The sequence below is a fragment of the Bombina bombina genome, chromosome 2 (genome assembly GCF_027579735.1).
Source record: "Bombina bombina isolate aBomBom1 chromosome 2, aBomBom1.pri, whole genome shotgun sequence".
NCBI classification, from domain to species: domain Eukaryota; kingdom Metazoa; phylum Chordata; class Amphibia; order Anura; family Bombinatoridae; genus Bombina; species Bombina bombina.
Genome location: NC_069500.1, coordinates 1,250,314,872 through 1,250,338,819, shown reverse-complemented (window position 1 = coordinate 1,250,338,819; position 23,948 = coordinate 1,250,314,872).

Here is a 23,948-nt window from a genome sequence, read left to right as displayed (position 1 = left end):
AGCAATCTTCAGTCGGAGAGTGTACAGAGATCGCGAAAAGCGGTAACTGGCGACGAGTACACATAAGTCACAAGAAGCATGATAGCAGCATGTGACGCAGAGAAATAAAGATGCTGCGGTTAAATGAAGCACTTCAGAAACTCCTTACTGTTATCTTCCACTTTCGGTTATTGGAGCGAGAGAGAGGTGTCCCGATCATTCCGGTATCCCTGGGAGAGCACAGGTGAAGTGTCTTAACGTTACTGGTGAAGCAAATACTGACCGGTAAAAAGGAGCAAGAACCGCAAGTATAAAAGAACAAACTCTTATGTTATAAACACGCTATTTGATACACTGACTGCTTCTTTATGCCTCCGGTTGTGGTGCTATACTATTCTGACAAAAAAGGATCCAACTAGAAGCTGAAGTGAGCAGATTGAATTCTTATTCATATCTTGATCCCCTCAAGAAAATGAATACAGAAAAAAAAGAGTTAAAATGTACTGATCAGTATATTAAGCCTTTCACTTGAGGGGATACATGGCTGGGTAACTGTGTGGTACACTTGAGAGGTCCCAGAATAAATACAAGGCCCTTCGCAGGTATCATGCAAGTGTGAGGCTGTGAAAACTCCAGCATGGAAGGGAGATACACTTAAAAGCTACACCTGTGTATACATTACTTGAATAAGGCAGGCTCAAATCCTGAAAAAGAAATATTGAGTTAAATATCCATAAACTATTTGGTTGATTCTGGGTTAAGAAAATTGCAGTGGAATATTCAGAAAGATACTTTGGATTTTCACATTAGAAATCGGACAATTGACACTTTACATCAGCTAAATTTGTAACTTTCTTTTTTACTTTAACCTTACTCTGCCTAAGAGCTTGGAACTTGTTTTTTCCAGGCCGGAGTAAATAAGTGGGGCGCTCTCTAATAATCAAGGAAATAAGCCTATTTAGAAACAAAATAGAAAGTAAAAAAGAAGCAGAGAATTCTTATATTGTGCAAGAATGTATAATGAATGTAGTCAAAATGTGTGTTGGTTTAGAGAGATGGTATCAGATGCACTGTGTATCTAATATTTTGCCCTGTTTGCATATCTCTTCATGTTGTTGGATCAGATGGTACACAATATTGTGTTATATACAAGGTTCAAATCAAGGTGTTTGCACTATTAGCCTGGTAAAGAGCAGGATATTTACTGCAACTGTAAGAGGGTGTGAACAGAGGTATATAAAATAACCGTTTTATTATCTTCCCTGACTATTGCCTATGAATAGCTAAGGAATATCTAAAAGGTCAACTCCAGTTCCTCCTAAGTTGGGAATTACAAAATAGAGATAAAAAATGGTTAAAGGGATATGAATGTCTCAATATTTTCATTAAACACAAAGGTTAAGTAAGAAGTAAAGATGTGCTTGGTTATATATGTTAGCCTGATATTCATGCCTAGATTTCATTAGATTGACATAGCAGAGGTCTCTAACATCAAATAACTTTCTCCTGAGGTCACTTTTTCCCCATCTTTATTCTTTAATGGGATTATATATCCTTCTTCTTTTTTGTATTGGGGCTTATTGATTCCTTTTTTTTAAAAAAAACACATTTAAAACACTACACGTAATATAATAAAAAAATAAAAAAAATATAAAAAAGGTTTGTTTTTCAACTTATTTTTTGCAAGGACACTTGCATCTCAATTTAAGATTCACCAGATTAATGGAAAGATTTGTAACAAACACAAAATTGAGATCGCCAGCTATGCCAGTTAAAAGAGATAAAAAAAATAAGATGGCCCATGATATTTCAACAGAGGGCTTATTAGAAGTACCTGGTACCACAGGCGGTAAATCAGATACACAATTAATGTTTAATCAGCTTGCAAAGCTGATTCTTCCTAAATTTGAACTGGTACAAACAGAACTAGCAGGACTTACTGCAGAAATAAGACAGAGAATAGTAGAAGTGGAGGCACGTGTCTCCGACCTAGAAAATGTTTGCAATAGGCAGGAAACACAAAATAAAAAGTACACAGACAACATTACATTATTACAAGTCAAAATTAAGGATCTAGAAGATAGATCCCACAGTAATAATGTAAGAGTGGTAGGACTCCCTGAGACTAGTGAATTTTCAGATTTAATAGAACTTGCAGCTGCTACACTTCCTAAATTACTGGGTATACAGGTAAATTATTAAAAATTTTTAGTAGAGAGGGCACACAAAGTTAGCAGCATCAGAGAATACCCAGAGGGTAATAGGTAGCCAAGGATGGTTATGATCAAATACCATAATTTTGCAGACAAAATAAATATTATGCGACAATACAGAAAATCAAACATATTAATGATAAATGACAAACAGATATTACTGTTTCAAGATTACTCTGCAGAAACATCAGCCAAAAGAAAAGAGATGGCACCATATTGCACTAACCTCATTAAGGCAGGAGTAAGGGCTAATTTAAGGTATCCTGCCAAAATAGTAATTGAAGATGGTGGGGGCCACACTATATTGAATTCTGAGGCAGAAGCCAAAGCATTTTTAGTGAAAATCAATAGCAAGGTCTAAAGAGGTTCTTTTTAAGGGTAAAAGTGTATTGTTGAGACTAATGGATCTAACAAAACAGTTGTACAGGTTGTTGGTAAAGAAATTAGAAATGTTATGTGTAGGTTATGTGTATTGTTTTTATTTATTTTTATTTTCATTTTTTTACTTTTTTCATCTCTCTTCTCCTCCCTTCTTCCTCGCCAGGTGCATTAATATGAAGCTTATATCATGGAATGTGGGGGGGATCACTTCTCCAAGTAAACGTAAGCACATTTTTAAAAACCTTAAAAAACAAAACCCTGATATAATTTTCCTTTAAGAACTGCATTTAAAAGCTCCCGAGATTCCCAAATTAAAGGTAAATTGGATTGAGGAAATTGTAGCCACCCCCTGTATTAAGAAACAATGTGGAGTTGCTATACTTTTCAATAAAAAATTGTTATATAAAATAGTTAAACAACAGTTGGACCCTTTGAGTCCTATTTATCAAGCCGTCAACCGCAAATACGTTGGAATTCCGCAGCGTAATTGTGGCGAGCCTGATTTGCCCTATTTATCAAAGCCTACAGACCGGCAAAAGTTGAAATTTGTGACGTAACATACGATCCGCCGGTCTCAATCCGACACAGATCGATGCTTACGTCATTACAGATGTTCCGAATACAAATTTGGCTGTATCGGACATCTTTTGCCATTTCATAGGAAGTAGCGTGAATTGCTTCGTGGTCCTGGATGTCCGACCGCTAACGGCTTCTGTATAGGATATGAGGGATATATTACACTCTCACCTGCTCTTCTTCTGACCGATATAGACACTTCGTTCTGGTCACACCGTCTCGTAAGCCCTCCGGGATCACTGATATTCCACTCTCTTGTGGTTTAGAGATTTCCCTTCGGCGTCTGACGTCACGATACACGTGCTTGGTTGCGGCCAATCAATAGATGAGTCATCCGAGCTGGCAGCGTTACTCCTCTCCTATGTATTAAGCCGATCTTGGCGTTCGTTCTGTGCTGACTTACCCGGAGCCCCCTCGGGTGGGCTAGATTGCCCTTTTACAGTACACACCGGCCCTCTTCCAGGTCGGATATGCATGCATTCCAAAACAATGGTACTGTTTAAGATAAAAGTTCTCTTTATTAGGACAAGTTAAAACAAGTTGCTCACGTGCAGTAATATTAAAAGTCAAAAACACTACTTAAAGGCCAGTCTGACATGTTTCGGCTGTCCGCCTTATTCATAGACTCACTATCTATTGGTCGCCTATGGAGCTTTATACGCTCCCTCGCAACCTCATTGGTTGCTACTAAGTGTGCTTATTAACCCTTTCTATATCGGACAGTTAAAGGTAATACTACTTGTAATGGAAGATGCGTTTTTTCTCAAGTATATGTATAATAACCTCTCACATACAAATCTGCTTGGATTATTACTATAACTTTGGGTCCACTTCCAATCTGTATAATAGTTTGCCAACAAGTGTCATTTACTCATAGGAATATTAAAGATTATCCATTTACGTGCAATTGTCATTACTTACAATGCATTTATGACACTTGTATATGAACTATTTGGAAGTGTTATATTTACCCACTATAGTTACCATCTCACAACCAAAATATAACGATTTGCATACTAGCAATTGTAACAATATTTCTATTCAAATTCAACCATACTTTTTCATTGGCCAGATTCGTATTTGCCCCTTAATGGTTACAATAGGTGCAATACCAATATGTAATGCTGTCATTTAATTGCAACAATCGATCTGTAGCTATATCATTGTATCCAAAGTAATATACATAAATATCCTCAGCTCATGATTAAATTATTTTCCAATATCAGTGTATTATTTATCTAGATGTTAAATGTACAGTGGGATCTGGTTATTGTGTTTGTATGACCAGGTTATCTTAGTGTTTATTTCTCTCCCAAAAATTAATGAGATCGTTCTCTATATTCATTCCTATTGGTCTGCGTGTGTTAAGAGTAAAGATCCAATAAGCCTCCCTGTGGAACAACTCCTTAACTCTGTCACCTCCTCTTGGTTTCTTATTTATGACATCTATGATCATCCATCTGAATGATTCAACTTTACCTTGATGTTCAAATAAAAAATGTTTAGCCACACCAGTGGTGGTCTTTTCCTTATCAATATCATTCAAGTGCTCACGGATTCTGCTCCTAGCCTCCCGTGAGGTACAACCAACGTACTGGACCCTACAAATTGAACACTCTACCATGTATATGACAAATTCTGTTCTACAATTTGTGCATTGTTTACAATCATAGACCTTTGCCGTATGTGCTGACTGAAACACCTTTCTGCACATAGTGAAGCTGCACGCCGTGCAGCTTCTTGTGCCACACCTGTAGTGGCCTTTACAATTTAACCAACTACTTTGCTTGGCTGGTCTTCTAAGGGCACTAGGCGAAATAATATTCCCAATAGTGACATTTCTTCTAGACGTGAATCTACAGCCCTTATCTATTACTTTGTTCAATACATCATCTCCTCGTAAAATAGGGAGATTCTTCTTTATTATGTTACAAATTTCTTTGTATTGACTAGTATAAGTTGTTACAAATGAAGAGGCCAATAGACAACTAGAAGACAGGGAAGTGTATCAGAGTCTAAAATCTGACCCCACAATAATATTCCAAAACAGACTTAAAGATCTGTTGGATGATGGACTGGAGGCAGGGGTGATGGACTTGGGCACCTTTGAGTACCTCTTTGTGAAGGAACCAGTGGTACCCATATTTCACCATCTACCAAAGGTGCACAAGTCCATCATCAATGTCAAAGGGAGACCGATAGTCTCAGGAATAGGTTCTGTTTTTGAAAACTTATCAAATTGGATAGAAGCACTGCTCCAACCTTTGGTGTGGAAACTACCATCGTTTCTCAGAGACACCAAGCACTTACTAAAAACTATGGAAGAGGTTACCTGGTTGCCAGGATATAACTGGTTAACAGTGGATGTGGTAGGATTATACTCTGCCATTCCACATAGTGAAGGCTTGGTGGCAGTGAGATATATGCTGGATTTGCTAAGTGACTATACCACAGTGCTCAAAGATTACATTGTACAATCCATAGAGTTTTTATTGAGTCACAATTATTTTGAATTTGGGGGTAAGTACTATCTGCAGAGACGTGGGACGGCCATGGGAGCCAAGTTTGCACCAGCCTATGCAAATCTTTTCATGGGCTGGTGGGAGCTATCCCACGTCTTTGCAGATACGAACCCATACAGAGGACAGATCATAGGATACAAACGTTACATAGACGATTTGTTATTCATATGGTCAGGCAATGTGACAGAAAGTGATAAATTTGTTGCATACCTTAATGACAACAAGGTTGGTTTGGAGTTTACATCTGTGTTTAACTCCTTTAAAATTGATTATCTAGATGTTACACTAATGGGTGAATGTGAGAATAAGAAGGTCACAACAAAATTGTACACTAAGCCAATATCAGCAAATTCGCTGATACATGCAAGGAGTTGTCACCCTCGCCACATGCATTATGGTGTGGCAAAAGGACAATTTATTAGGGCCAAACGCAATTGCTCTAGCGAATCAGACTATCAGGTGGAAAGCGCAGCATTGTTGGATAAACTGAGAGAAAGGGGCTATCCAGAGGGACCCATAAATAAAGCGTATAAAGAAGTAGGGCACATACCAAGAGAAACATTGTTACAACCAAAGAGAGCCAACACTGATACCAAGGGAGAAGTCACATTTGTAACAACTTATACTAGTCAATACAAAGAAATTTGTAACATAATAAAGAAGAATCTCGCTATTTTACGAGGAGATGATGTATTGAACAAAGTAATAGATAAGGGCTGTAGATTCACGTCTAGAAGAAATGTCACTATTGTGAATATTATTTCGCCTAGTGCCCTTAGAAGACCAGCCAAGCAAAGTAGTTGGTTAAATTGTAAAGGCCACTATAGGTGTGGCACAAGAAGCTGCACGGCGTGCAGCTTCACTATGTGCAGAAAGGTGTTTCAGTCAGCACATACGGCAAAGGTCTATGATTGTAAACAATGCACAAATTGTAGAACAGAATTTGTCATATACATGGTAGAGTGTTCAATTTGTAGGGTCCAGTACGTTGGTTGTACCTCACGGGAGGCTAGGAGCAGAATCCGTGAGCACTTGAATGATATTGATAAGGAAAAGACCACCACTGGTGTGGCTAAACATTTTTTATTTGAACATCAAGGTAAAGTTGAATCATTCAGATGGATGATCATAGATGTCATAAATAAGAAACCAAGAGGAGGTGACAGAGTTAAGGAGTTGTTCCATAGGGAGGCTTATTGGATCTTTACTCTTAACACACGCAGACCAATAGGAATGAATATAGAGAACGATCTCATTAATTTTTGGGAGAAAAATAAACACTAAGATAACCTGGTCATACAAACACAATAACCAGATCCCACTGTACATTTAACATCTAGATAAATAATACACTGATATTGGAAAATAATTTAATCATGAGCTGAGGATATTTATGTATATTACTTTGGATACAATGATATAGCTACAGATCGATTGTTGCAATTAAATGACAGCATTACATATTGGTATTGCACCTATTGTAACCATTAAGGGGCAAATACGAATCTGGCCAATGAAAAAGTATGGTTGAATTTGAATAGAAATATTGTTACAATTGCTAGTATGCAAATCGTTATATTTTGGTTGTGAGATGGTAACTATAGTGGGTAAATATAACACTTCCAAATAGTTCATATACAAGTGTCATAAATGCATTGTAAGTAATGACAATTGCACGTAAATGGATAATCTTTAATATTCCTATGAGTAAATGACACTTGTTGGCAAACTATTATACAGATTGGAAGTGGACCCAAAGTTATAGTAATAATCCAAGCAGATTTGTATGTGAGAGGTTATTATACATATACTTGAGAAAAAACGCATCTTCCATTACAAGTAGTATTACCTTTAACTGTCCGATATAGAAAGGGTTAATAAACACACTTAGTAGCAACCAATGAGGTTGCGAGGGAGCGTATAAAGCTCCATAGGCGACCAATAGATAGTGAGTCTATGAATAAGGCGGACAGCCGAAACATGTCAGACTGGCCTTTAAGTAGTGTTTTTGACTTTTAATATTACTGCACGTGAGCAACTTGTTTTAACTTGTCCTAATAAAGAGAACTTTTATCTTAAACAGTACCATTGTTTTGGAATTCTTTTGCCATTTATCAAACTTCTAACAGGTACGCTCGCCACTATTCCGGCCCAGCGTACCTGGTTTTCAATCCGCAACCTGGAGGCCGCAGATGCCATAGGAATCAATGGGAGTCTGAAAGCAGCGAAAGCTTATGTTCGTTGCTGCCCGATATCCCATTGATTTCTATGGTAGAATAAACGTTACGTTTACACCTAACACCCTAAAATAAGCCCCTATTCCGCTGCTTTGCTCACCGCAACTAAAGTTATTAACTCCTATACCGCCGCTGCACGAGCCCACCGCAACTAAATAAATGTATTAACCCCTAAACCCCTGGCTTCCCACATCACTACCACTTACTAAACCTGTTAACCCCTAAACCGCCAGCCCCCACATCGCCATAAACTAAATTAACCTATTAACCCCTAAACCTAACAACCCGCTAACTATATTAACTCATTCCTATCTTATAATAAATTTAAACTTACCTTTAGAATTAAAATAAACTATATTAAACTATTAATTAACCTACCCTAACTATTATACTAAAATTACATTAAACTACAAATTAAATTAACTATATTACATATTTAAAAACCTAACCCTACTCAAATTATTTAAATCTACTATTAAAAATTACTAAGTTACAAAAAATAAAAAACACTAAGTTACAAAAAAAGCCCCACTAAATTACACAAAATAAAAAATAAATTATCAAATATTTAAACTAATTACACCTAATCTAATAGTCCTATGAAAATAAAAAGCCCCCCCAAAATAAAAAAAAACCCTAGCCTACAATAATCTACCAATGGCCTTTAAAAAGGCCTTTTGCGAGGCATTGCCCCAAAGAAATCAGCTCTTTTACCTGTAAAGAAAAATACAAATACCGCCCAACAGTAAAACCCACCACCCACACAACCAAACCACCCAAATAAAATTCTATCTAAAAAACCTAAGCTCCCCATTGCCCTGAAAAGGGTATTTGGATGGGCATTGCCCTTAAAAGGACATTTAGCTCTTTTTCTGCCCAAATTCCCTAATCTAAAATTAAAAATACACCCAATAAACCCTTAAGAAAACCTAATACTAACCCCCAAAGATCCACTTACAGTTTTCGAAGACCGGACATCCATCCTCATCCAAGCGGCAGAAGTCCTCAGCGAAGCGGCAGAAGTCTTCATCCAAGCGGGCCGAAGTCTTCATCTAACCGGGCAGAAGTCTTCATCCAGACGGCATCTTCTATCTTCATCCATCCGGCGTGGAGCGGCTCCATCTTCAAGACATCCGGCGCGGAGCATCCTCTTCCGACGACGTCTTCTGGAACAATGAAATTTCCCTTTAAATGACGTCATCCAAGATGGCGTCCCTTACATTCCGATTGGCTGATAGAATTCTATCAGCCAATAGGAATTAAGGTGGAAAAAATCCTATTGGCTGTTGCAATCAGCCAATAGAATTGAGCTTTCATCCTACTGGCTGATCCAATCAGCCAATAGGATTGAACTTGAATTCTATTGGCTGATTGGAACAACAAAAATCATCTTGCAGATACGCAAAAGCAGCAAAATGCTTGAAAGAATTTTGTAAGGTCTTGAGACTGAAAAACGTTCGGCGTTTACAACACCTCGATACACAAACTTATTCCTGTGAATCAAAAGCATACAAATTTTTTTCAAGAATTTAAATGTTTTTAATAGAGGATAGCCTTTTTGCACTAGATATTAAAACACAAATAGCAGACATTATATTATCAGATCACACCATCATTAGTTTAAATTTTAAACCTAATACTGAAGCTGGGAAAAATGTAAACTCTTTTCATTTCCCAAGTTTTATGAGTAATAATACCTGTTTCTGTAATTGGCTCATAGAAAGATGGTATGTATATTGTAATTTAAATTTTGAGTATCAACATAAAAACAGATTTTTTTGGGAGGCGGGGAAGGCTGGACTGAGAGGGGAAATTAAGGCACATATGATAAAAAAAGCAAAACAAAAAAAAAAACAGGCTAAATATAGGGACATACATTTAGCAAACCAACTTAAGAATAGCTATAGGAAATATATAATTAATCCGAACAAATCAACATGGAAGCATTATACACGGGCTAAAACAGAAAGAGAACTGTTTCTTAAAACAAAATGGTCTTTTGAAGATCTGAAAGTCAGGTCAGCATTTCAGGGATATCAAGGAATATCAGCGAAACATCTGGCAAGACTTACAAAGTTTAGAAAAAAGAATAATATAATTCCTTCAATTAAGAGTGGTGATAATATATATACAAAGGCATATTATATCAGGGAAGTCTTCTTTAAATACTATCAGAAATTATACACCATTATCCCATTTAATGAAGCAGAAAAGGATAGATTCTGGCAAAATATATTTACCAAAAATCTCAATGGCAGCTTTAGAGCCAATTAACAAAGAAATTACACCAGAAGAAATAGGTCTAGCGATAGACAAAATGAAATCTTGCAAAGCACCTAGTCCTGATGGGTTGTCAGCTGAGTTTTACAAAATGATTAAAACTGGTATTCTAGACACACTATGTAAATTACTCAATTTATATTTCTCACAAAATAAAATGCAATCGCATTACTTTACATACTCAGTAATCTCACTAATACATAAAAAGGGAAATGATCAAGAGGATATGGGCTCATATAGGACCATATCTTTGCTAAATCTTGACTACAAGATTCTTATGTCTATCATTGCAGAGAGACTCAAAAAAAACTTTGGGTAAACTAATAAATGAAGATCAAACAGTATTTATGTCAGGAAGAAATCCAGTTCAAAATATGCGAAAAGTACTAGTAACCCTAGATTATTATTATAACAATAAAGATAAAAACAAACAAACTGCAAATGATATGGCGCTTGTAACCTTTGATGCTGAAAATGCATTCGATTCTATAAGTTGGGACCACATGGTCACCTCACTTACGAAATTCGGATTTTCAGGAAATATTGTTAATTTGATCAATTTAATTTACGACAAACCCAGATCCCAATTGCTAGTGAATAATGAATTGTCACAATATATTATATTACAGAGGGGAACCCTTCAGGGGTGTCCCCTTTCCCCTTTATTATTTAACATCTCGCTAGAACCATTAGCCATATATTTGAGAAAAGAAATAAATGGAATCAATTTGGGGGGCAAAAATTGGGTAATCTCATTATATGCAGATGACATCATGTTATTCCTTAACAATACAAATTTAAACATTCCAAAAAGCCTAAAAATTATTGAGTGTTACAGCAAATTTCTCCAACATTGGTGTGTCCGGTCCACGGCGTCATCCTTACTTGTGGGAATATCTCTTCCCCAACAGGAAATGGCAAAGAGTCCCAGCAAAGCTGGCCATATAGTCCCTCCTAGGCTCCACCCACCCCAGTCATTCTCTTTGCCGTTGCACAGGCAACATCTCCACGGAGATGGTTAAGAGTATGTGGTGTTTAGTTGTAGTTTTTTTTTTTTATTCTACTATCAAGAGTTTGTTATTTTAAAATAGTGCTGGTATGTACTATTTACTCTGAAACAGAAAAAGATGAAGATTTCTGTTTGTGAGAGGAAGATGATTTTAGCAGACAGTAACTAAAATCGATTGCTGTTTCCACATAGGACTGTTGAGATGAAGTAACTTCAGTTGGGGGAAACAGTTAGCAGACTTTTCTGCTTAAGGTATGACTAGACATATTTCTAACAAGACTGTGTAATGCTGGAAGGCTGTCATTTCCCCTCATGGGGACCGGTAAGCCATTTTCTTAGTCTCAAACAGAATAAAGGGCTTAATATGGGCTATAAAACTGGTAGACACTTTTATGGGTTAAATCGATTGCTTTATTTGGACATTTTATACATGTTTATGCTGATAATTCACACTTATAAACTTGGGGAACATTTTTTAACGTCAGGCACTATGTTAGACACCTTTTCCAGTCAGGAAGGGCCTTCCCAGTTGTAGGCTGAGCCTCATTTTCGTGCCATTACTGCGCAGTTGTTTTTGAGTGCAAGACATGCAGATGCATGTGTGAGGACCTGAAAGTAGTTGGAAAAGTTCCTAGAAGGCGTCATTTGGTATCGTATTCCCCTCTGGGCTTGGTAAAGTCACAGCAAAGGCTGTAGCTGGGACTGTATAGGGGTTAATTCTGTAACCGGCTCCGGTTTCGTTATTTTAAGGGTTAAAGCTCTGAAAATTGGTGTGCAATACTTTTAATGCTTTAAGACACTGTGGTGAAATTTTGGTAAATTTTGAACAATTCCTTCATATATTTTCACATATTCAGTAATAAAGTGTGCTCTGTTTAAAATTTAAAGAGACAGTAACGGTTTTGTTTTAAAACGTTTTTTTGTGCTTTATTGACAAGTTTAAGCCTGTTTAACATGTCTGTTCCTTCAGATAAGCTATGTTCTATATGTATGAAAGCCAATGTGTCTCCCCCTTCAAAATTGTGTGATAATTGTGCCATAGCGTCCAAACAAAGTAAGGACAGTACTGCCACAAATAATGAAATTGCCCAAGATGATTCCTCAGAAGGGAGTAGACATGGTTCTACATCATCTCCTTCTGTGTCTACGCCAGTTTTGCCCACGCAGGAGGCCCCTAGTACTTCTAGCGCGCCAATGCTTATTACCATGCAACAATTGACGGCTGTAATGGATAACTCCATAGCAAATATTTTATCCAAAATGCCTGCATATCAGAGAAAGCGCGATTGCTCTGTTTTAAACACTGAAGAGCAGGAGGGCGCTGATGATAATTGTTCTGTCATACCCTCACACCAATCTGAAGGGGCCATGACGGAGGTTTTGTCAGATGGGGAAATTTCAGATTCAGGAAAAATTTCCCAACAGGCTGAACCTGATGTTGTGACATTTAAATTTAAATTAGAACATCTCCGTGCACTGCTTAAGGAGGTGTCATCTACTCTGGATGATTGTGACAACCTGGTCATTCCAGAAAAATTATGCAAGATGGACAAGTTCCTAGAGGTTCCGGTGCACCCCGACGCTTTTCCTATACCCAAGCGGGTGGCGGACATAGTGAATAAGGAATGGGAGAAGCCCGGCATACCTTTTGTTCCCCCTCCTATATTTAAGAAATTATTTCCTATGGTCGACGCCAGAAAGGACTTATGGCAGACAGTCCCTAAGGTCGAGGGGGCAGTTTCTACTCTAAACAAGCGCACTACTATTCCTGTCGAAGATAGTTGTGCTTTCAAATATCCTATGGATAAAAAATTGGAAGGTTTGCTTAAAAAGATTTTTGTACAGCAAGGTTACCTTCTACAACCCATTTAGTGCATTGTTCCTGTCACTACAGCAGCGTGGTTCTGGTTCGAGGAACTAGAAAAGTCACTCAGTAGAGAGACTCCATATGAGGAGGTTATGGACAGAGTTCACGCACTTAAGTTGGCTAACTCTTTTATTTTAGATGCCGCTTTGCAATTAGCTAGATTAGCGGCGAAAAATTCAGGGTTTGCGATTGTGGCGCGCAGAGCGCTTTGGCTAAAGTCTTGGTCAGCGGATGTATCATCCAAGACAAAATTGCTTAACATCCCCTTCAAGGGTAAAACTCTCTTTGGACCAGAATTGAAAGAGATTATCTCAGACATCACTGGGGGAAAGGGCCACGCCCTCCCACAAGATAGGCTTTTCAAGGCCAAGAATAAGTCTAATTTTCGTTCCTTTCGTAATTTCAGGAACGGACCGACCTCTAATTCTGCATCCTCTAAGCAAGAGGGTAATGCCTCACAGTCCAAACCAGCCTGGAAACCGATGCAAGGCTGGAACAAGGGTAAGCAGACCAAGAAGCCTGCTACCGCTAACAAAACAGCATGAAGGAGTAGCCCCCGATCCGGGACCGGATCTAGTGGGGGGCAGACTCTCTCTCTTTGCTCAGGCTTATGCAAGAGATGTTCAGGATCCCTGGACGCTAGAAATAGTTTCTCAGGGTTATCTTCTGGAATTCAAGGAACTACCCCCAAGGGGAAGGTTCCACATGTCTCACTTATCCTCAAACCAAATAAAGAGACAGGCGTTCTTACATTGTGTAGAAGACCTGCTAAAGATGGGAGTGATACACCCAGTTCCAATGACGGAACATGGAATGGGATTTTACTCAAATCTGTTCGTAGTTCCCAAAAAAGAGGGAACCTTCAGACCAATTCTGGATTTAAAGATCCTAAACAAATTTCTCAGGGTACCATCGTTCAAAATGGAAACCATTCGAACGATTCTACCCACTATCCAGGAAGGTCAATTTATGACTACCGTGGATCTAAAGGATGCGTACCTACATATTCCTATCCACAAAGAACATCATCAGTTCCTAAGGTTCGCCTTTCTGGACAAACATTACCAGTTTGTGGCCCTCCCATTCGGATTAGCCACTGCTCCAAGGATTTTCACAAAGGTACTCGGGTCCCTTCTAGCGGTTCTAAGACCGAGGGGCATTGCAGTAGTACCATACTTGGACGACATTCTAATACAAGCGTCGTCCCTTTCAAAAGCAAAGGCTCATACAGACATCGTTCTGGCCTTTCTCAGATCTCACGGATGGAAGGTGAACATAGAAAAAAGTTCTCTGTCTCCGTCAACAAGAGTTCCCTTCCTGGGAACAATAATAGATTCCTTAGAAATGAGGATCTTTCTGACAGATATCAGAAAGTCAAAACTTCTAAGCGCTTGTCAAGTTCTTCATTCTGTTCCACGTCCTTCCATAGCTCAGTGCATGGAAGTAGTAGGGTTGATGGTTGCAGCAATGGACATAGTTCCTTTTGCGCAAATTCATCTAAGACCATTACAACTGTGCATGCTGAAACAGTGGAATGGGGACTATACAGACTTGTCTCCAGTGATTCAAGTAGATCAGAAGACCAGAGATTCACTCCGTTGGTGGATATCCCTGGATCACCTATCCCAGGGAATGAGCTTCCACAGACCAGAGTGGGTCATTGTCACTACCGATGCCAGTCTAGTGGGCTGGGGTGCGGTCTGGGAATCCCTGAAAGCTCAGGGACTATGGTCTCGGGAAGAGTCTCTTCTCCCGATAAACATTCTGGAACTAAGAGCGATATTCAATGCTCTCAGGACTTGGCCTCAGCTTGCAAAGGCCAGATTCATAAGATTCCAATCAGACAACATGACGACTGTTGCGTATATCAATCATCAGGGGGGAACAAGGAGTTCCCTGGCGATGAAAGAAGTAACCAAAATAATACAATGGGCGGAGAATCACTCCTGCCATCTATCTGCGATCCACATCCCAGGTGTGGAAAACTGGGAAGCGGATTATCTGAGTCGTCAGACATTCCATCCGGGGGAGTGGGAACTCCACCCGGAGATTTTTGCCCAGTTGACTCAATTATGGGGCATTCCAGACATGGATCTGATGGCGTCTCGTCAGAACTTCAAGGTTCCTTGCTACGGGTCCAGATCCAGGGATCCCAAGGCGACTCTAGTGGATGCACTAGTAGCGCCTTGGACTTTCAACCTAGCTTATGTGTTCCCACCGTTTCCTCTCATTCCCAGGCTGGTAGCCAGGATCAAACAGGAGAGGGTCTCGGTGATCTTGATAGCTCCTGCGTGGCCACGCAGGACTTGGTATGCAGACCTGGTGAATATGTCATCGGTTCCACCATGGAAGCTACCTTTGAGACAGGACCTTCTTGTTCAGGGTCCATTCGAACATCCAAATCTGGTCTCCCTCCAGCTGACGGCTTGGAGATTGAACGCTTGATTCTATCAAAGCGTGGGTTTTCAGATTCGGTGATTGATACTCTGGTTCAGGCCAGAAAACCGGTAACTAGAAAGATTTACCATAAAATATGGAAAAGATATATCTGCTGGTGTGAATCCAAGGGATTCCCTTGGAATAAGGTAAAAATTCCTAAGATTCTTTCCTTTCTGCAAGAAGGTTTGGATAAAGGATTATCTGCGAGTTCTCTAAAGGGACAGATTTCTGCTTTATCTGTCTTACTACACAAACGACTGGCAGCTATGCCAGATGTTCAAGCATTTGTTCAGGCTCTGGTTAGGATCAAGCCTGTTTACAGACCTTTGACTCCTCCCTGGAGTTTAAATCTAGTTCTTTCAGTTCTTCAAGGGGTTCCGTTTGAACCTCTACATTCCATAGATATTAAGTTGTTATCTTGGAAAGTTTTGTTTTTGGTTGCTATTTCTTCTGCTAGAAGAGTTTCTGAGTTATCTGCTCTGCAGTGTTCTCCGCCCTATCTGGTGTTCCATGCAGATAAGGTGGTTTTGCGTACTAAGCCTGGTTTTCTTCCAAAGGTTGTTTCTAACAAAAATATTAACCAGGAGATAGTTGTACCTTCTTTGTGTCCGAATCCAGTTTCAAAGAAGGAACGTTTGTTACACAATTTGGACGTAGTCCGTGCTCTAAAATTCTATTTAGAAGCTACAAAAGATTTCAGACAAACATCTTCTCTGTTTGTCGTCTATTCTGGTAAAAGGAGAGGTCAAAAAGCGACTTCTACCTCTCTTTCCTTTTGGCTTAAAAGCATCATCCGATTGGCTTACGAGACTGCCGGACGGCAGCCTCCTGAAAGAATCACAGCTCACTCCAATAGGGCTGTGGCTTCCACATGGGCCTTCAAGAACGAGGCTTCTGTTGATCAGATATGTAAGGCAGCGACTTGGTCTTCACTGCACACTTTTGCCAAATTTTACAAATTTGATACTTTTGCTTCTTCGGAGGCTATTTTTGGGAGAAAGGTTTTGCAAGCCGTGGTGCCTTCCGTTTAGGTAACCTGATTTGCTCCCTTCCTTCATCCGTGTCCTAAAGCTTTGGTATTGGTTCCCACAAGTAAGGATGACGCCGTGGACCGGACACACCAATGTTGGAGAAAACAGAATTTATGCTTACCTGATAAATTACTTTCTCCAACGGTGTTGTCTGGTCCACGGCCCGCCCTGGCTTTTTTAATCAGGTCTGATGAATTATTTTCTCTAACTACAGTCACCACGGTACCATATGGTTTCTCCTATATTTTTCCTCCTGTCCGTCGGTCGAATGACTGGGGTGGGCGGAGCCTAGGAGGGACTATATGGCCAGCTTTGCTGGGACTCTTTGCCATTTCCTGTTGGGGAAGAGATATTCCCACAAGTAAGGATGACGCCGTGGACCGGACACACCGTTGGAGAAAGTAATTTATCAGGTAAGCATAAATTCTGTTTTTTGGGTTATAAAATAAATTCGAAACAAATCAGAAATATTATGGGTACTCAAAACATCAAAGAGTTGCTATAAACACCCTATCTATGTATCTGCATATATCAATAATCTACGAATTAAGTTGGGAAATTCCCCACAGGAGTGGTATAAACTTAATAATAAGGACATTTTAAAAAAACTAGATAAGAAGCTGAATAAATGGAATATGTTTTATTTGTCTCTCTCTCTGAAGATAATCCTGATCAAGACAATATTTCCACGCATTTTATTCTTATTACAAAATGTACCCATATTCATAACAAATAAAGACATTACTAGGTATAACAGGGCATGCTCAAATTTAATATGGGGAAAAAAAACCTTGTATGGCTATAAATAGATTAACTGAATTTTGGGGGATTTTCATTACCAAATATTAGATATTATAACTGGACAACTATGATAAAATATGCATTAGACTGGCTCACAGAAGCAGAATATACCGCACATTATGATATAGAAACCAACTTGAAGGTACATGAAACCCAAAAATGTGCTTTAATGATAAAATTTTACACAACTTTCAAATTTACTTATATTATTTAATTTGTTTAATTCTCTTGATATCATTTGTTGAAGGAGCAGCAATGCACTACTGGTTTCTAACTGAACACATGGGAGAGCCAATGACAATTTGAATATATATGCAGCCACCAATCAACAGCTAGGACACCTAGGTTCTTTGCTACTCCTGAGCTTACACAGATAAACCTTTCAGCAAAGGATAACAAGAGAAGGAAGCAAATTAAATAATAGAATTAAATTGGAAAATTATTTAAAATTGTATTCTCGATGTGAATCATGAAAGAAAATGTTTGGGTTTTATGTCCCTTTAATTGCTCCTTTTAACCTAAAAGCAATACTTCACTACCCCCACACCAAATTACCTAGCAATGTTAGCCAGATGCTGACATTTGCAAATATCGTTCATGCTTGGCAAAAATATTGCAGCAGAATGTCAGTACATCATCAGATATCTCAATTCCTACCGTTCATAGGCATTCCTGATTTTACACCAGGCCTTTACAATAAAGTCTATAGAGAATGGCAGGGGAAGGGATTAAGTAGCCTAATGCACCCATCAATGAGGATAAAACAGCAATAAGAACCTATATTGAATTATCTAACAGATACTATCTCCCCTCAAAAAACTACTACGCATATTTGCAAGTAAGGAGTTACCTTACAAAAAGGTGTCAGCTAACAGGTTGGGATTGGAACTTTAAAGAAATATCAGCAGGGATTAATATATATAAAACAGGTGTGTTTGATAGCATTTTGGTACAAATTACTACTGAAAAAGGTGGCCAAGAATATATAAAAAAAAATGAAGATGGGGTTTATTAAACATTTCCCAAATATAAAGATTCAGGATATAACGAAAAGTATAACCTTATCTGAAAACGCCACTAAAATAGTCAGCTGGAGAGAATCACAATTGAAAGTGATAAATAAGTATCATCTCACCCCAGATAGAGTTAATAAATGGGCTGGAAATAATTAAAAAAGTCAATTTCATAAGTGTAATGCAGATATTATGCACTGTCTCTGGACTTTTCCGAAGATTAGACAGTATTGGAGCAAAGTTCATTTTTGGTTGAATAATATTCTTCAAAATAATTTTAAACTCAATCCTTACTATATAATTTTAAACTCAATCCTTACTATATATTTTTTCTGTGCGTTAATCCCACATCTAAGGGAGATCAGCATCTGATAAATATGGTTATTCTGGCTGCACGAAAACTAATTTCCAGAGAATGGAAGTCATCAGGTCCCCCCAGCATAGCAGAATTTGTCAATACCTTGAAATCACAAATGACAGCAGAGTTGCAAGATAGTAAATTACTTTGAGAAATGGTTAAAGGTAATTTTAACATGGCCTATTGCAATTCAACTTCAATTTATATCTCCACTTCAGAAAACAGCAGCTTTTCTTTCTCTGATTATAGAAGAGGTTCTGCCTAAACGATGGTCGGATACACCTGAGAGAGATAATGTAGGTTAACTTTTTTCAAGTGGTGGGGGGGCAGGGGGTCTTTCTTTTCTTTTCTTTCTTTCTTGTTTTTTTGTTTTCTCTGTGGTTTGTTTTTAAGTTTTGTGCTCAATTGAAAAATTCAACACTTGGGTAATGAGATTTTCCTTTCTTTATATTTACACAGTAAACACATTAAGCTAACATTTAATCTAGCAGTATAAAGAGCTGATGTGATTCTTGGCTATGTATATATATATATATGCATGTATACCTTTAATGATATGTGCTTGATGTTCAATGAATATTTTTCTATCTGCTTTATTTCTGTATTTTTTACAACACACGCATACAGTTAATAAACCAATTCAGTTCTTATTATATAGGCAAATACAGTTTCACTATTTATACTCATTCAAAACAAATGAAAAAAAAATAGGGTTGTAGGTCTTACCTTCCCAGAGTTCTTCACTTTCTATGATGAGATTGAAACCTTTTCTGCAGGTCCCTTTGAAATCAAATTGTAAAATTAGGCAGTTAAACGTAAGCATTGCTTCTTAACTGCAGTCCTCAAGTACCCCAATAGACCAGGTTTTCATTATAGCCGAACGAGTGCATAGATGAAATAATCAGCTGATGGGTAAGAGCCGGTTAGTAACCATGGTGTTACTGATCAGCTGATTATTTCAACTGGTTCAGCTATAGTGAATACCTGGCCTGTTGATGGTACTTGAGGTCCACGGTTAAGATACATTTCACTAAAGCACCAGCTCATCTGCAATATGTTGATTACCTGGAGAATAAAGCCATTTTTAATAGTGTGATCATATATTGCATCAGCGGAAAATTGTATTGTAAATTAACTTCAGAGAAAAAAAACAAAACCTTTTTTTTTTTTTTTTTTTTTTATTATCTGTCTTTAATAAATAACTTAAATTATAACATTAACAAATAAAATAAAAAACTAGTTGACTGGCTTGGCTCCCTCATTTGTATACAAAGTCCATTCTCCGGTCTTTTTTTTTACAAAATTGTCAATAACTTTATCAAAAAAATCGTGTTTGTTTTTTTCTTTTAAAGTGAAGGTCCATTTTGATGAATTAGTGCCAGGTTTTTAATAAACCTATTAAAAACAAGGGCACTTTAATTAATCAAAATTGACATTTCACTGTTTTCTTCAAAAACTTACCTTTTAATCCTGAATGCCGCTCCAGCGATTCCCCCGGCTGTCGGAAGCCTCTGCAGACATCAGAAATGACGAATCAGGCTTCCTCCAATCACAGCTTCCCCCAGGGGGAATCTTGGCCTGATGCAAAGCTGCGATTGTAGGAAGCCGGATTTGTCATTTTGGACCCGCGAAGACGGCTTGCGACGAGCGGAGGAAGTGCTGGAGTGGCTGCCAGGATTAAAAGGTAAGTATTTGAAGAAAACAGTGAAATGTCAATTTTGATGAATTAAAGTGCCCTTGTTTTTAATAGGTTTATTAAAAACCGAGCACTAATTCATCAAAATGGACCTTCACTTTAACTGTATCAGTATTTTTCTCTAAATTGATAAAATTGCCAGGGATGAAAGTTGTCCCTGATCAGTTGGATTCCTGCTGTGTGTTTTGATTCTCTTTATAATAGAGAATGACCTTTCAACATAGGCTGTTGTAGCTGGTATAGTGAGAACCAGTTGGAGTAATTTAACAACCTCTGGTCTGCATCATAACGTTGTTGGTCCAAAAAGCTGAGGTGATCTCCAGGTGATTTACAATCATTCCTTAAAGTTTCAGAACCATAAAATCCAATGAGATCACATTTTAGTCTAACAAAGTATTTGGCATATTTTGTTAGGCTCTGTAGTTTTCTGTCATCAAGATGATTTGATATCTCTAGTAGTTTAGTGCAATCACCCAAAGTAAGGAATTCCAGCTCACCAAAATTATCAAACCAAGCTTTCATTTGAACGCTGACATTGTTATAAAACAATCTTCTCCTCGCATCTTTTTATTGGCTCTTTCCGTCTTTGATTGTCTGTCAGTCCCATTCCGAGGCATTGCTCCTCAAATTTCCCATAGAAAGTGTCAAACTCTTGTCCCTGGCTTTCCAGAAATCTCATAGTGTCACAAATTTGCAGACAGCAGAATCCAACATCCATCACTTTATACTGCAGCAAACGAAAGGGTGTGTCAGTTTGTATGAAAATGGCCTCATATGCCATTAGTAAGAAGCAGGTTGATGCTTTATACAGAAAGTATTTATATCCTTCAGCCATTATAAAGGTATAATTATCCCAATCAGCTGGATTTTTTCTGATAAACAGGAACATAGCACGCAGATCACTTTGGAACATGTTGACCGTCTGGAATGTGAACTCCATCTGGTGGGTGCTGCTCTTCACAAAATTGTCCAGTAGGTGGGTGCGTTTGGTCGACTTACTGAAAAACATGGCAAGTCCCTCAAGTGTTGAAAAAAATACTTGACACTCAGGTATAGATTTTGCTGAATGAGAGAGCAGCAGGTTCAACCGGTGCTCGTCTGTCAACCACTTCATCAAATCCTAAGAATGTCCCCTTCACAATCAATGCACAAGTCAGCTCACTTTTAGCCACATAATACAAAATTACAGAGATCTGGGTTTTGTTTGTTACATACGTTGTCTCGTCTACTTCAACAGCAACAAATGGCGCTGCATCAACCTCCTTTTTTATATCCTCTCTTATTTCATCAGCGGCTGCTTCGATTAAGTAATTCTGTATTCTGTTTGAACATCCAGAAAACACAGTGGATGTTTTCAAATGTGTTTAAAATTTTACATTTTCCTCTGAAAAAGCATGTAATAGCTCCACATAGTTGCCATGATTATAAGAGTTTGCACCCACCTCGTTACCACAAAATGCTATTTCCTGTTTGCCTAGATAGCAGGTTGCCCTAATAAGCCCTAATAATCTCACGGTTTTCTTTCACTTTACCATTGTGGTTGCTGATGTTTACTCTCTGCTGTTCATTCAAAGACACATCTATCCTTGTCCCAGGTCCAAAGATTTTTAAAGTAATTTGGTTTTGAATGTTACTTGTTGATTTTTCATGTTTGCTGATGCCCCTTGACAGATTTTTTTTAAGTCTGCGAATCCGGCACTTGTACCAACATTTTCGCTATTGGAGAACAAAATACAAGGAAAGCAGTAAAGGCGATTCTTCGTAGTACAGCTACACAGTCAGTCTTTCCTTTGGTACCACTCTATTTGGAATGTCCGTGTCATGTTTTTTTCTTTTTGAACTAAGTCCTTAAGCTCAGGCATTGGTCTTCATTATTTATTCCCTTTTTCATGGAAAGTCCAATCTTGTAAAATTTCTAAGGTTAGATATAGTGTTTTCCATTTTTCAAGCAGATGAAAAGTTGAATATTGAACACCTGGCAAGAAAGAAAAAGAGAGAAATTAGAAGGAGAGAACTAAAGTAAATCAAAGTAAACCTAAAAAGAAACAGATTGTGTAAAAAACAGCAAACAACTTACTTGCTTTCTTGCATAATTCTCTGTGTAGCGTAGCCCTGTCCTTAGTGTGATATGGGAGCTGATATCTTTGAAACTGAAGTTAGATTATGAATAACTATCTACGCATGCGCAACAACTGTCACATCAAAAGGAATTTCAGGAAACCACAGTAAAAAAATACTAAAATGGAGGATAAACATATGTAGACAGTGTCACATAAGATAGCAGATTACATTGGTTAGTGGGAACTTCTAGGTTTCAGTAGATTCATTTTCACTAACATAAAAAAAAACAAAAAAAATACAAAGAGAAAACATTATCGAATATTTTTTTAGTTGTTTAGGTTTTTTTTTTCTTGACACATAACTCAGTCACAATTAGTCACTAACATTTTCTAAAAAATAACCTAATTATTTCTACTCCTCAAAACTTAATACAGCAGCCAGCAGGTATCTGGCATTAAAGGGACAATAAACAACTTGCTATTACAATATATTTCTGTTTTGTTGCTAAAGAATAACATATCAACCGAGTCTTAAAAAGACACAAAACACAAACATTTATGCTGATTCAGACTAAGCATGCAATGCTAAACAACTTCCCAATTTATTTTTGAAAATGTGCTTCATTCTGTTAGTATCCTTTGTTGAAGGAACAGAAATGCACTACTGGGAGCTAGCTGAACACATCAGGTGAGCCAATGACAAGAGGTATATATGTGCAGCCATATACAGTATATATATAGCACACAGAGGAAGTTCAGCACTCGCTTGCAAGCTTTCAGCTAAAAATGGAAGAGTTTAGTTACCGCATCGGGCCAAATGGGACAAGCCCAGGTGCCACGTCAAGGTCTCTCCCAAAACCTGGGTCCCTAAAACAGCCAAACAATGCAAGCTCTTGATCAAACAAACTGGGAACAAGTCAAGGGTGCGCAGGCTTATGTAATCACCCTAGACATATAGAAAAAAAGAAAATTGATTGCACTCTCAGACTGGACTGGGTACACATCCTATGACCCTGCAACATGCTCAGCGGTGGGTGCTCAATAGCACTCTCAGGCAGCTGCACTGTCCCCAGAGTCCCAGGCAGTTTATCCCAGACAGGTCTGGGTGCAAGGCCCATATGGAAAATTGCAAAAAAAAATAATACAGCACACAGAGGAAGTTCAGCACTCGCTTGCAAGCTCTCAGCTAAGATTAAAAGCAAAAATTTGAGCGTTTAGTTACCGCATCTGGCCAAATGGGACAAGCCCAGGTACCACGTCAAGGTCTCTCCCAAAACCTGGGTCCATAAAACAGCCAAAGAATGCAAGCTCTCAATCCAACAAACTGTGAAGAAGTCAAGGTTGCCCAGGCTTATGTAATTGCCTCAATGGGATAATATAATTATAATAGCTCAATTAAATAACACAATGTTAGTGTGAAATCTCTGTAGAAGCATCAACATTGTTAATCTTGGTTGATGAAGTGTTATTAGGATAGGATTGGTCT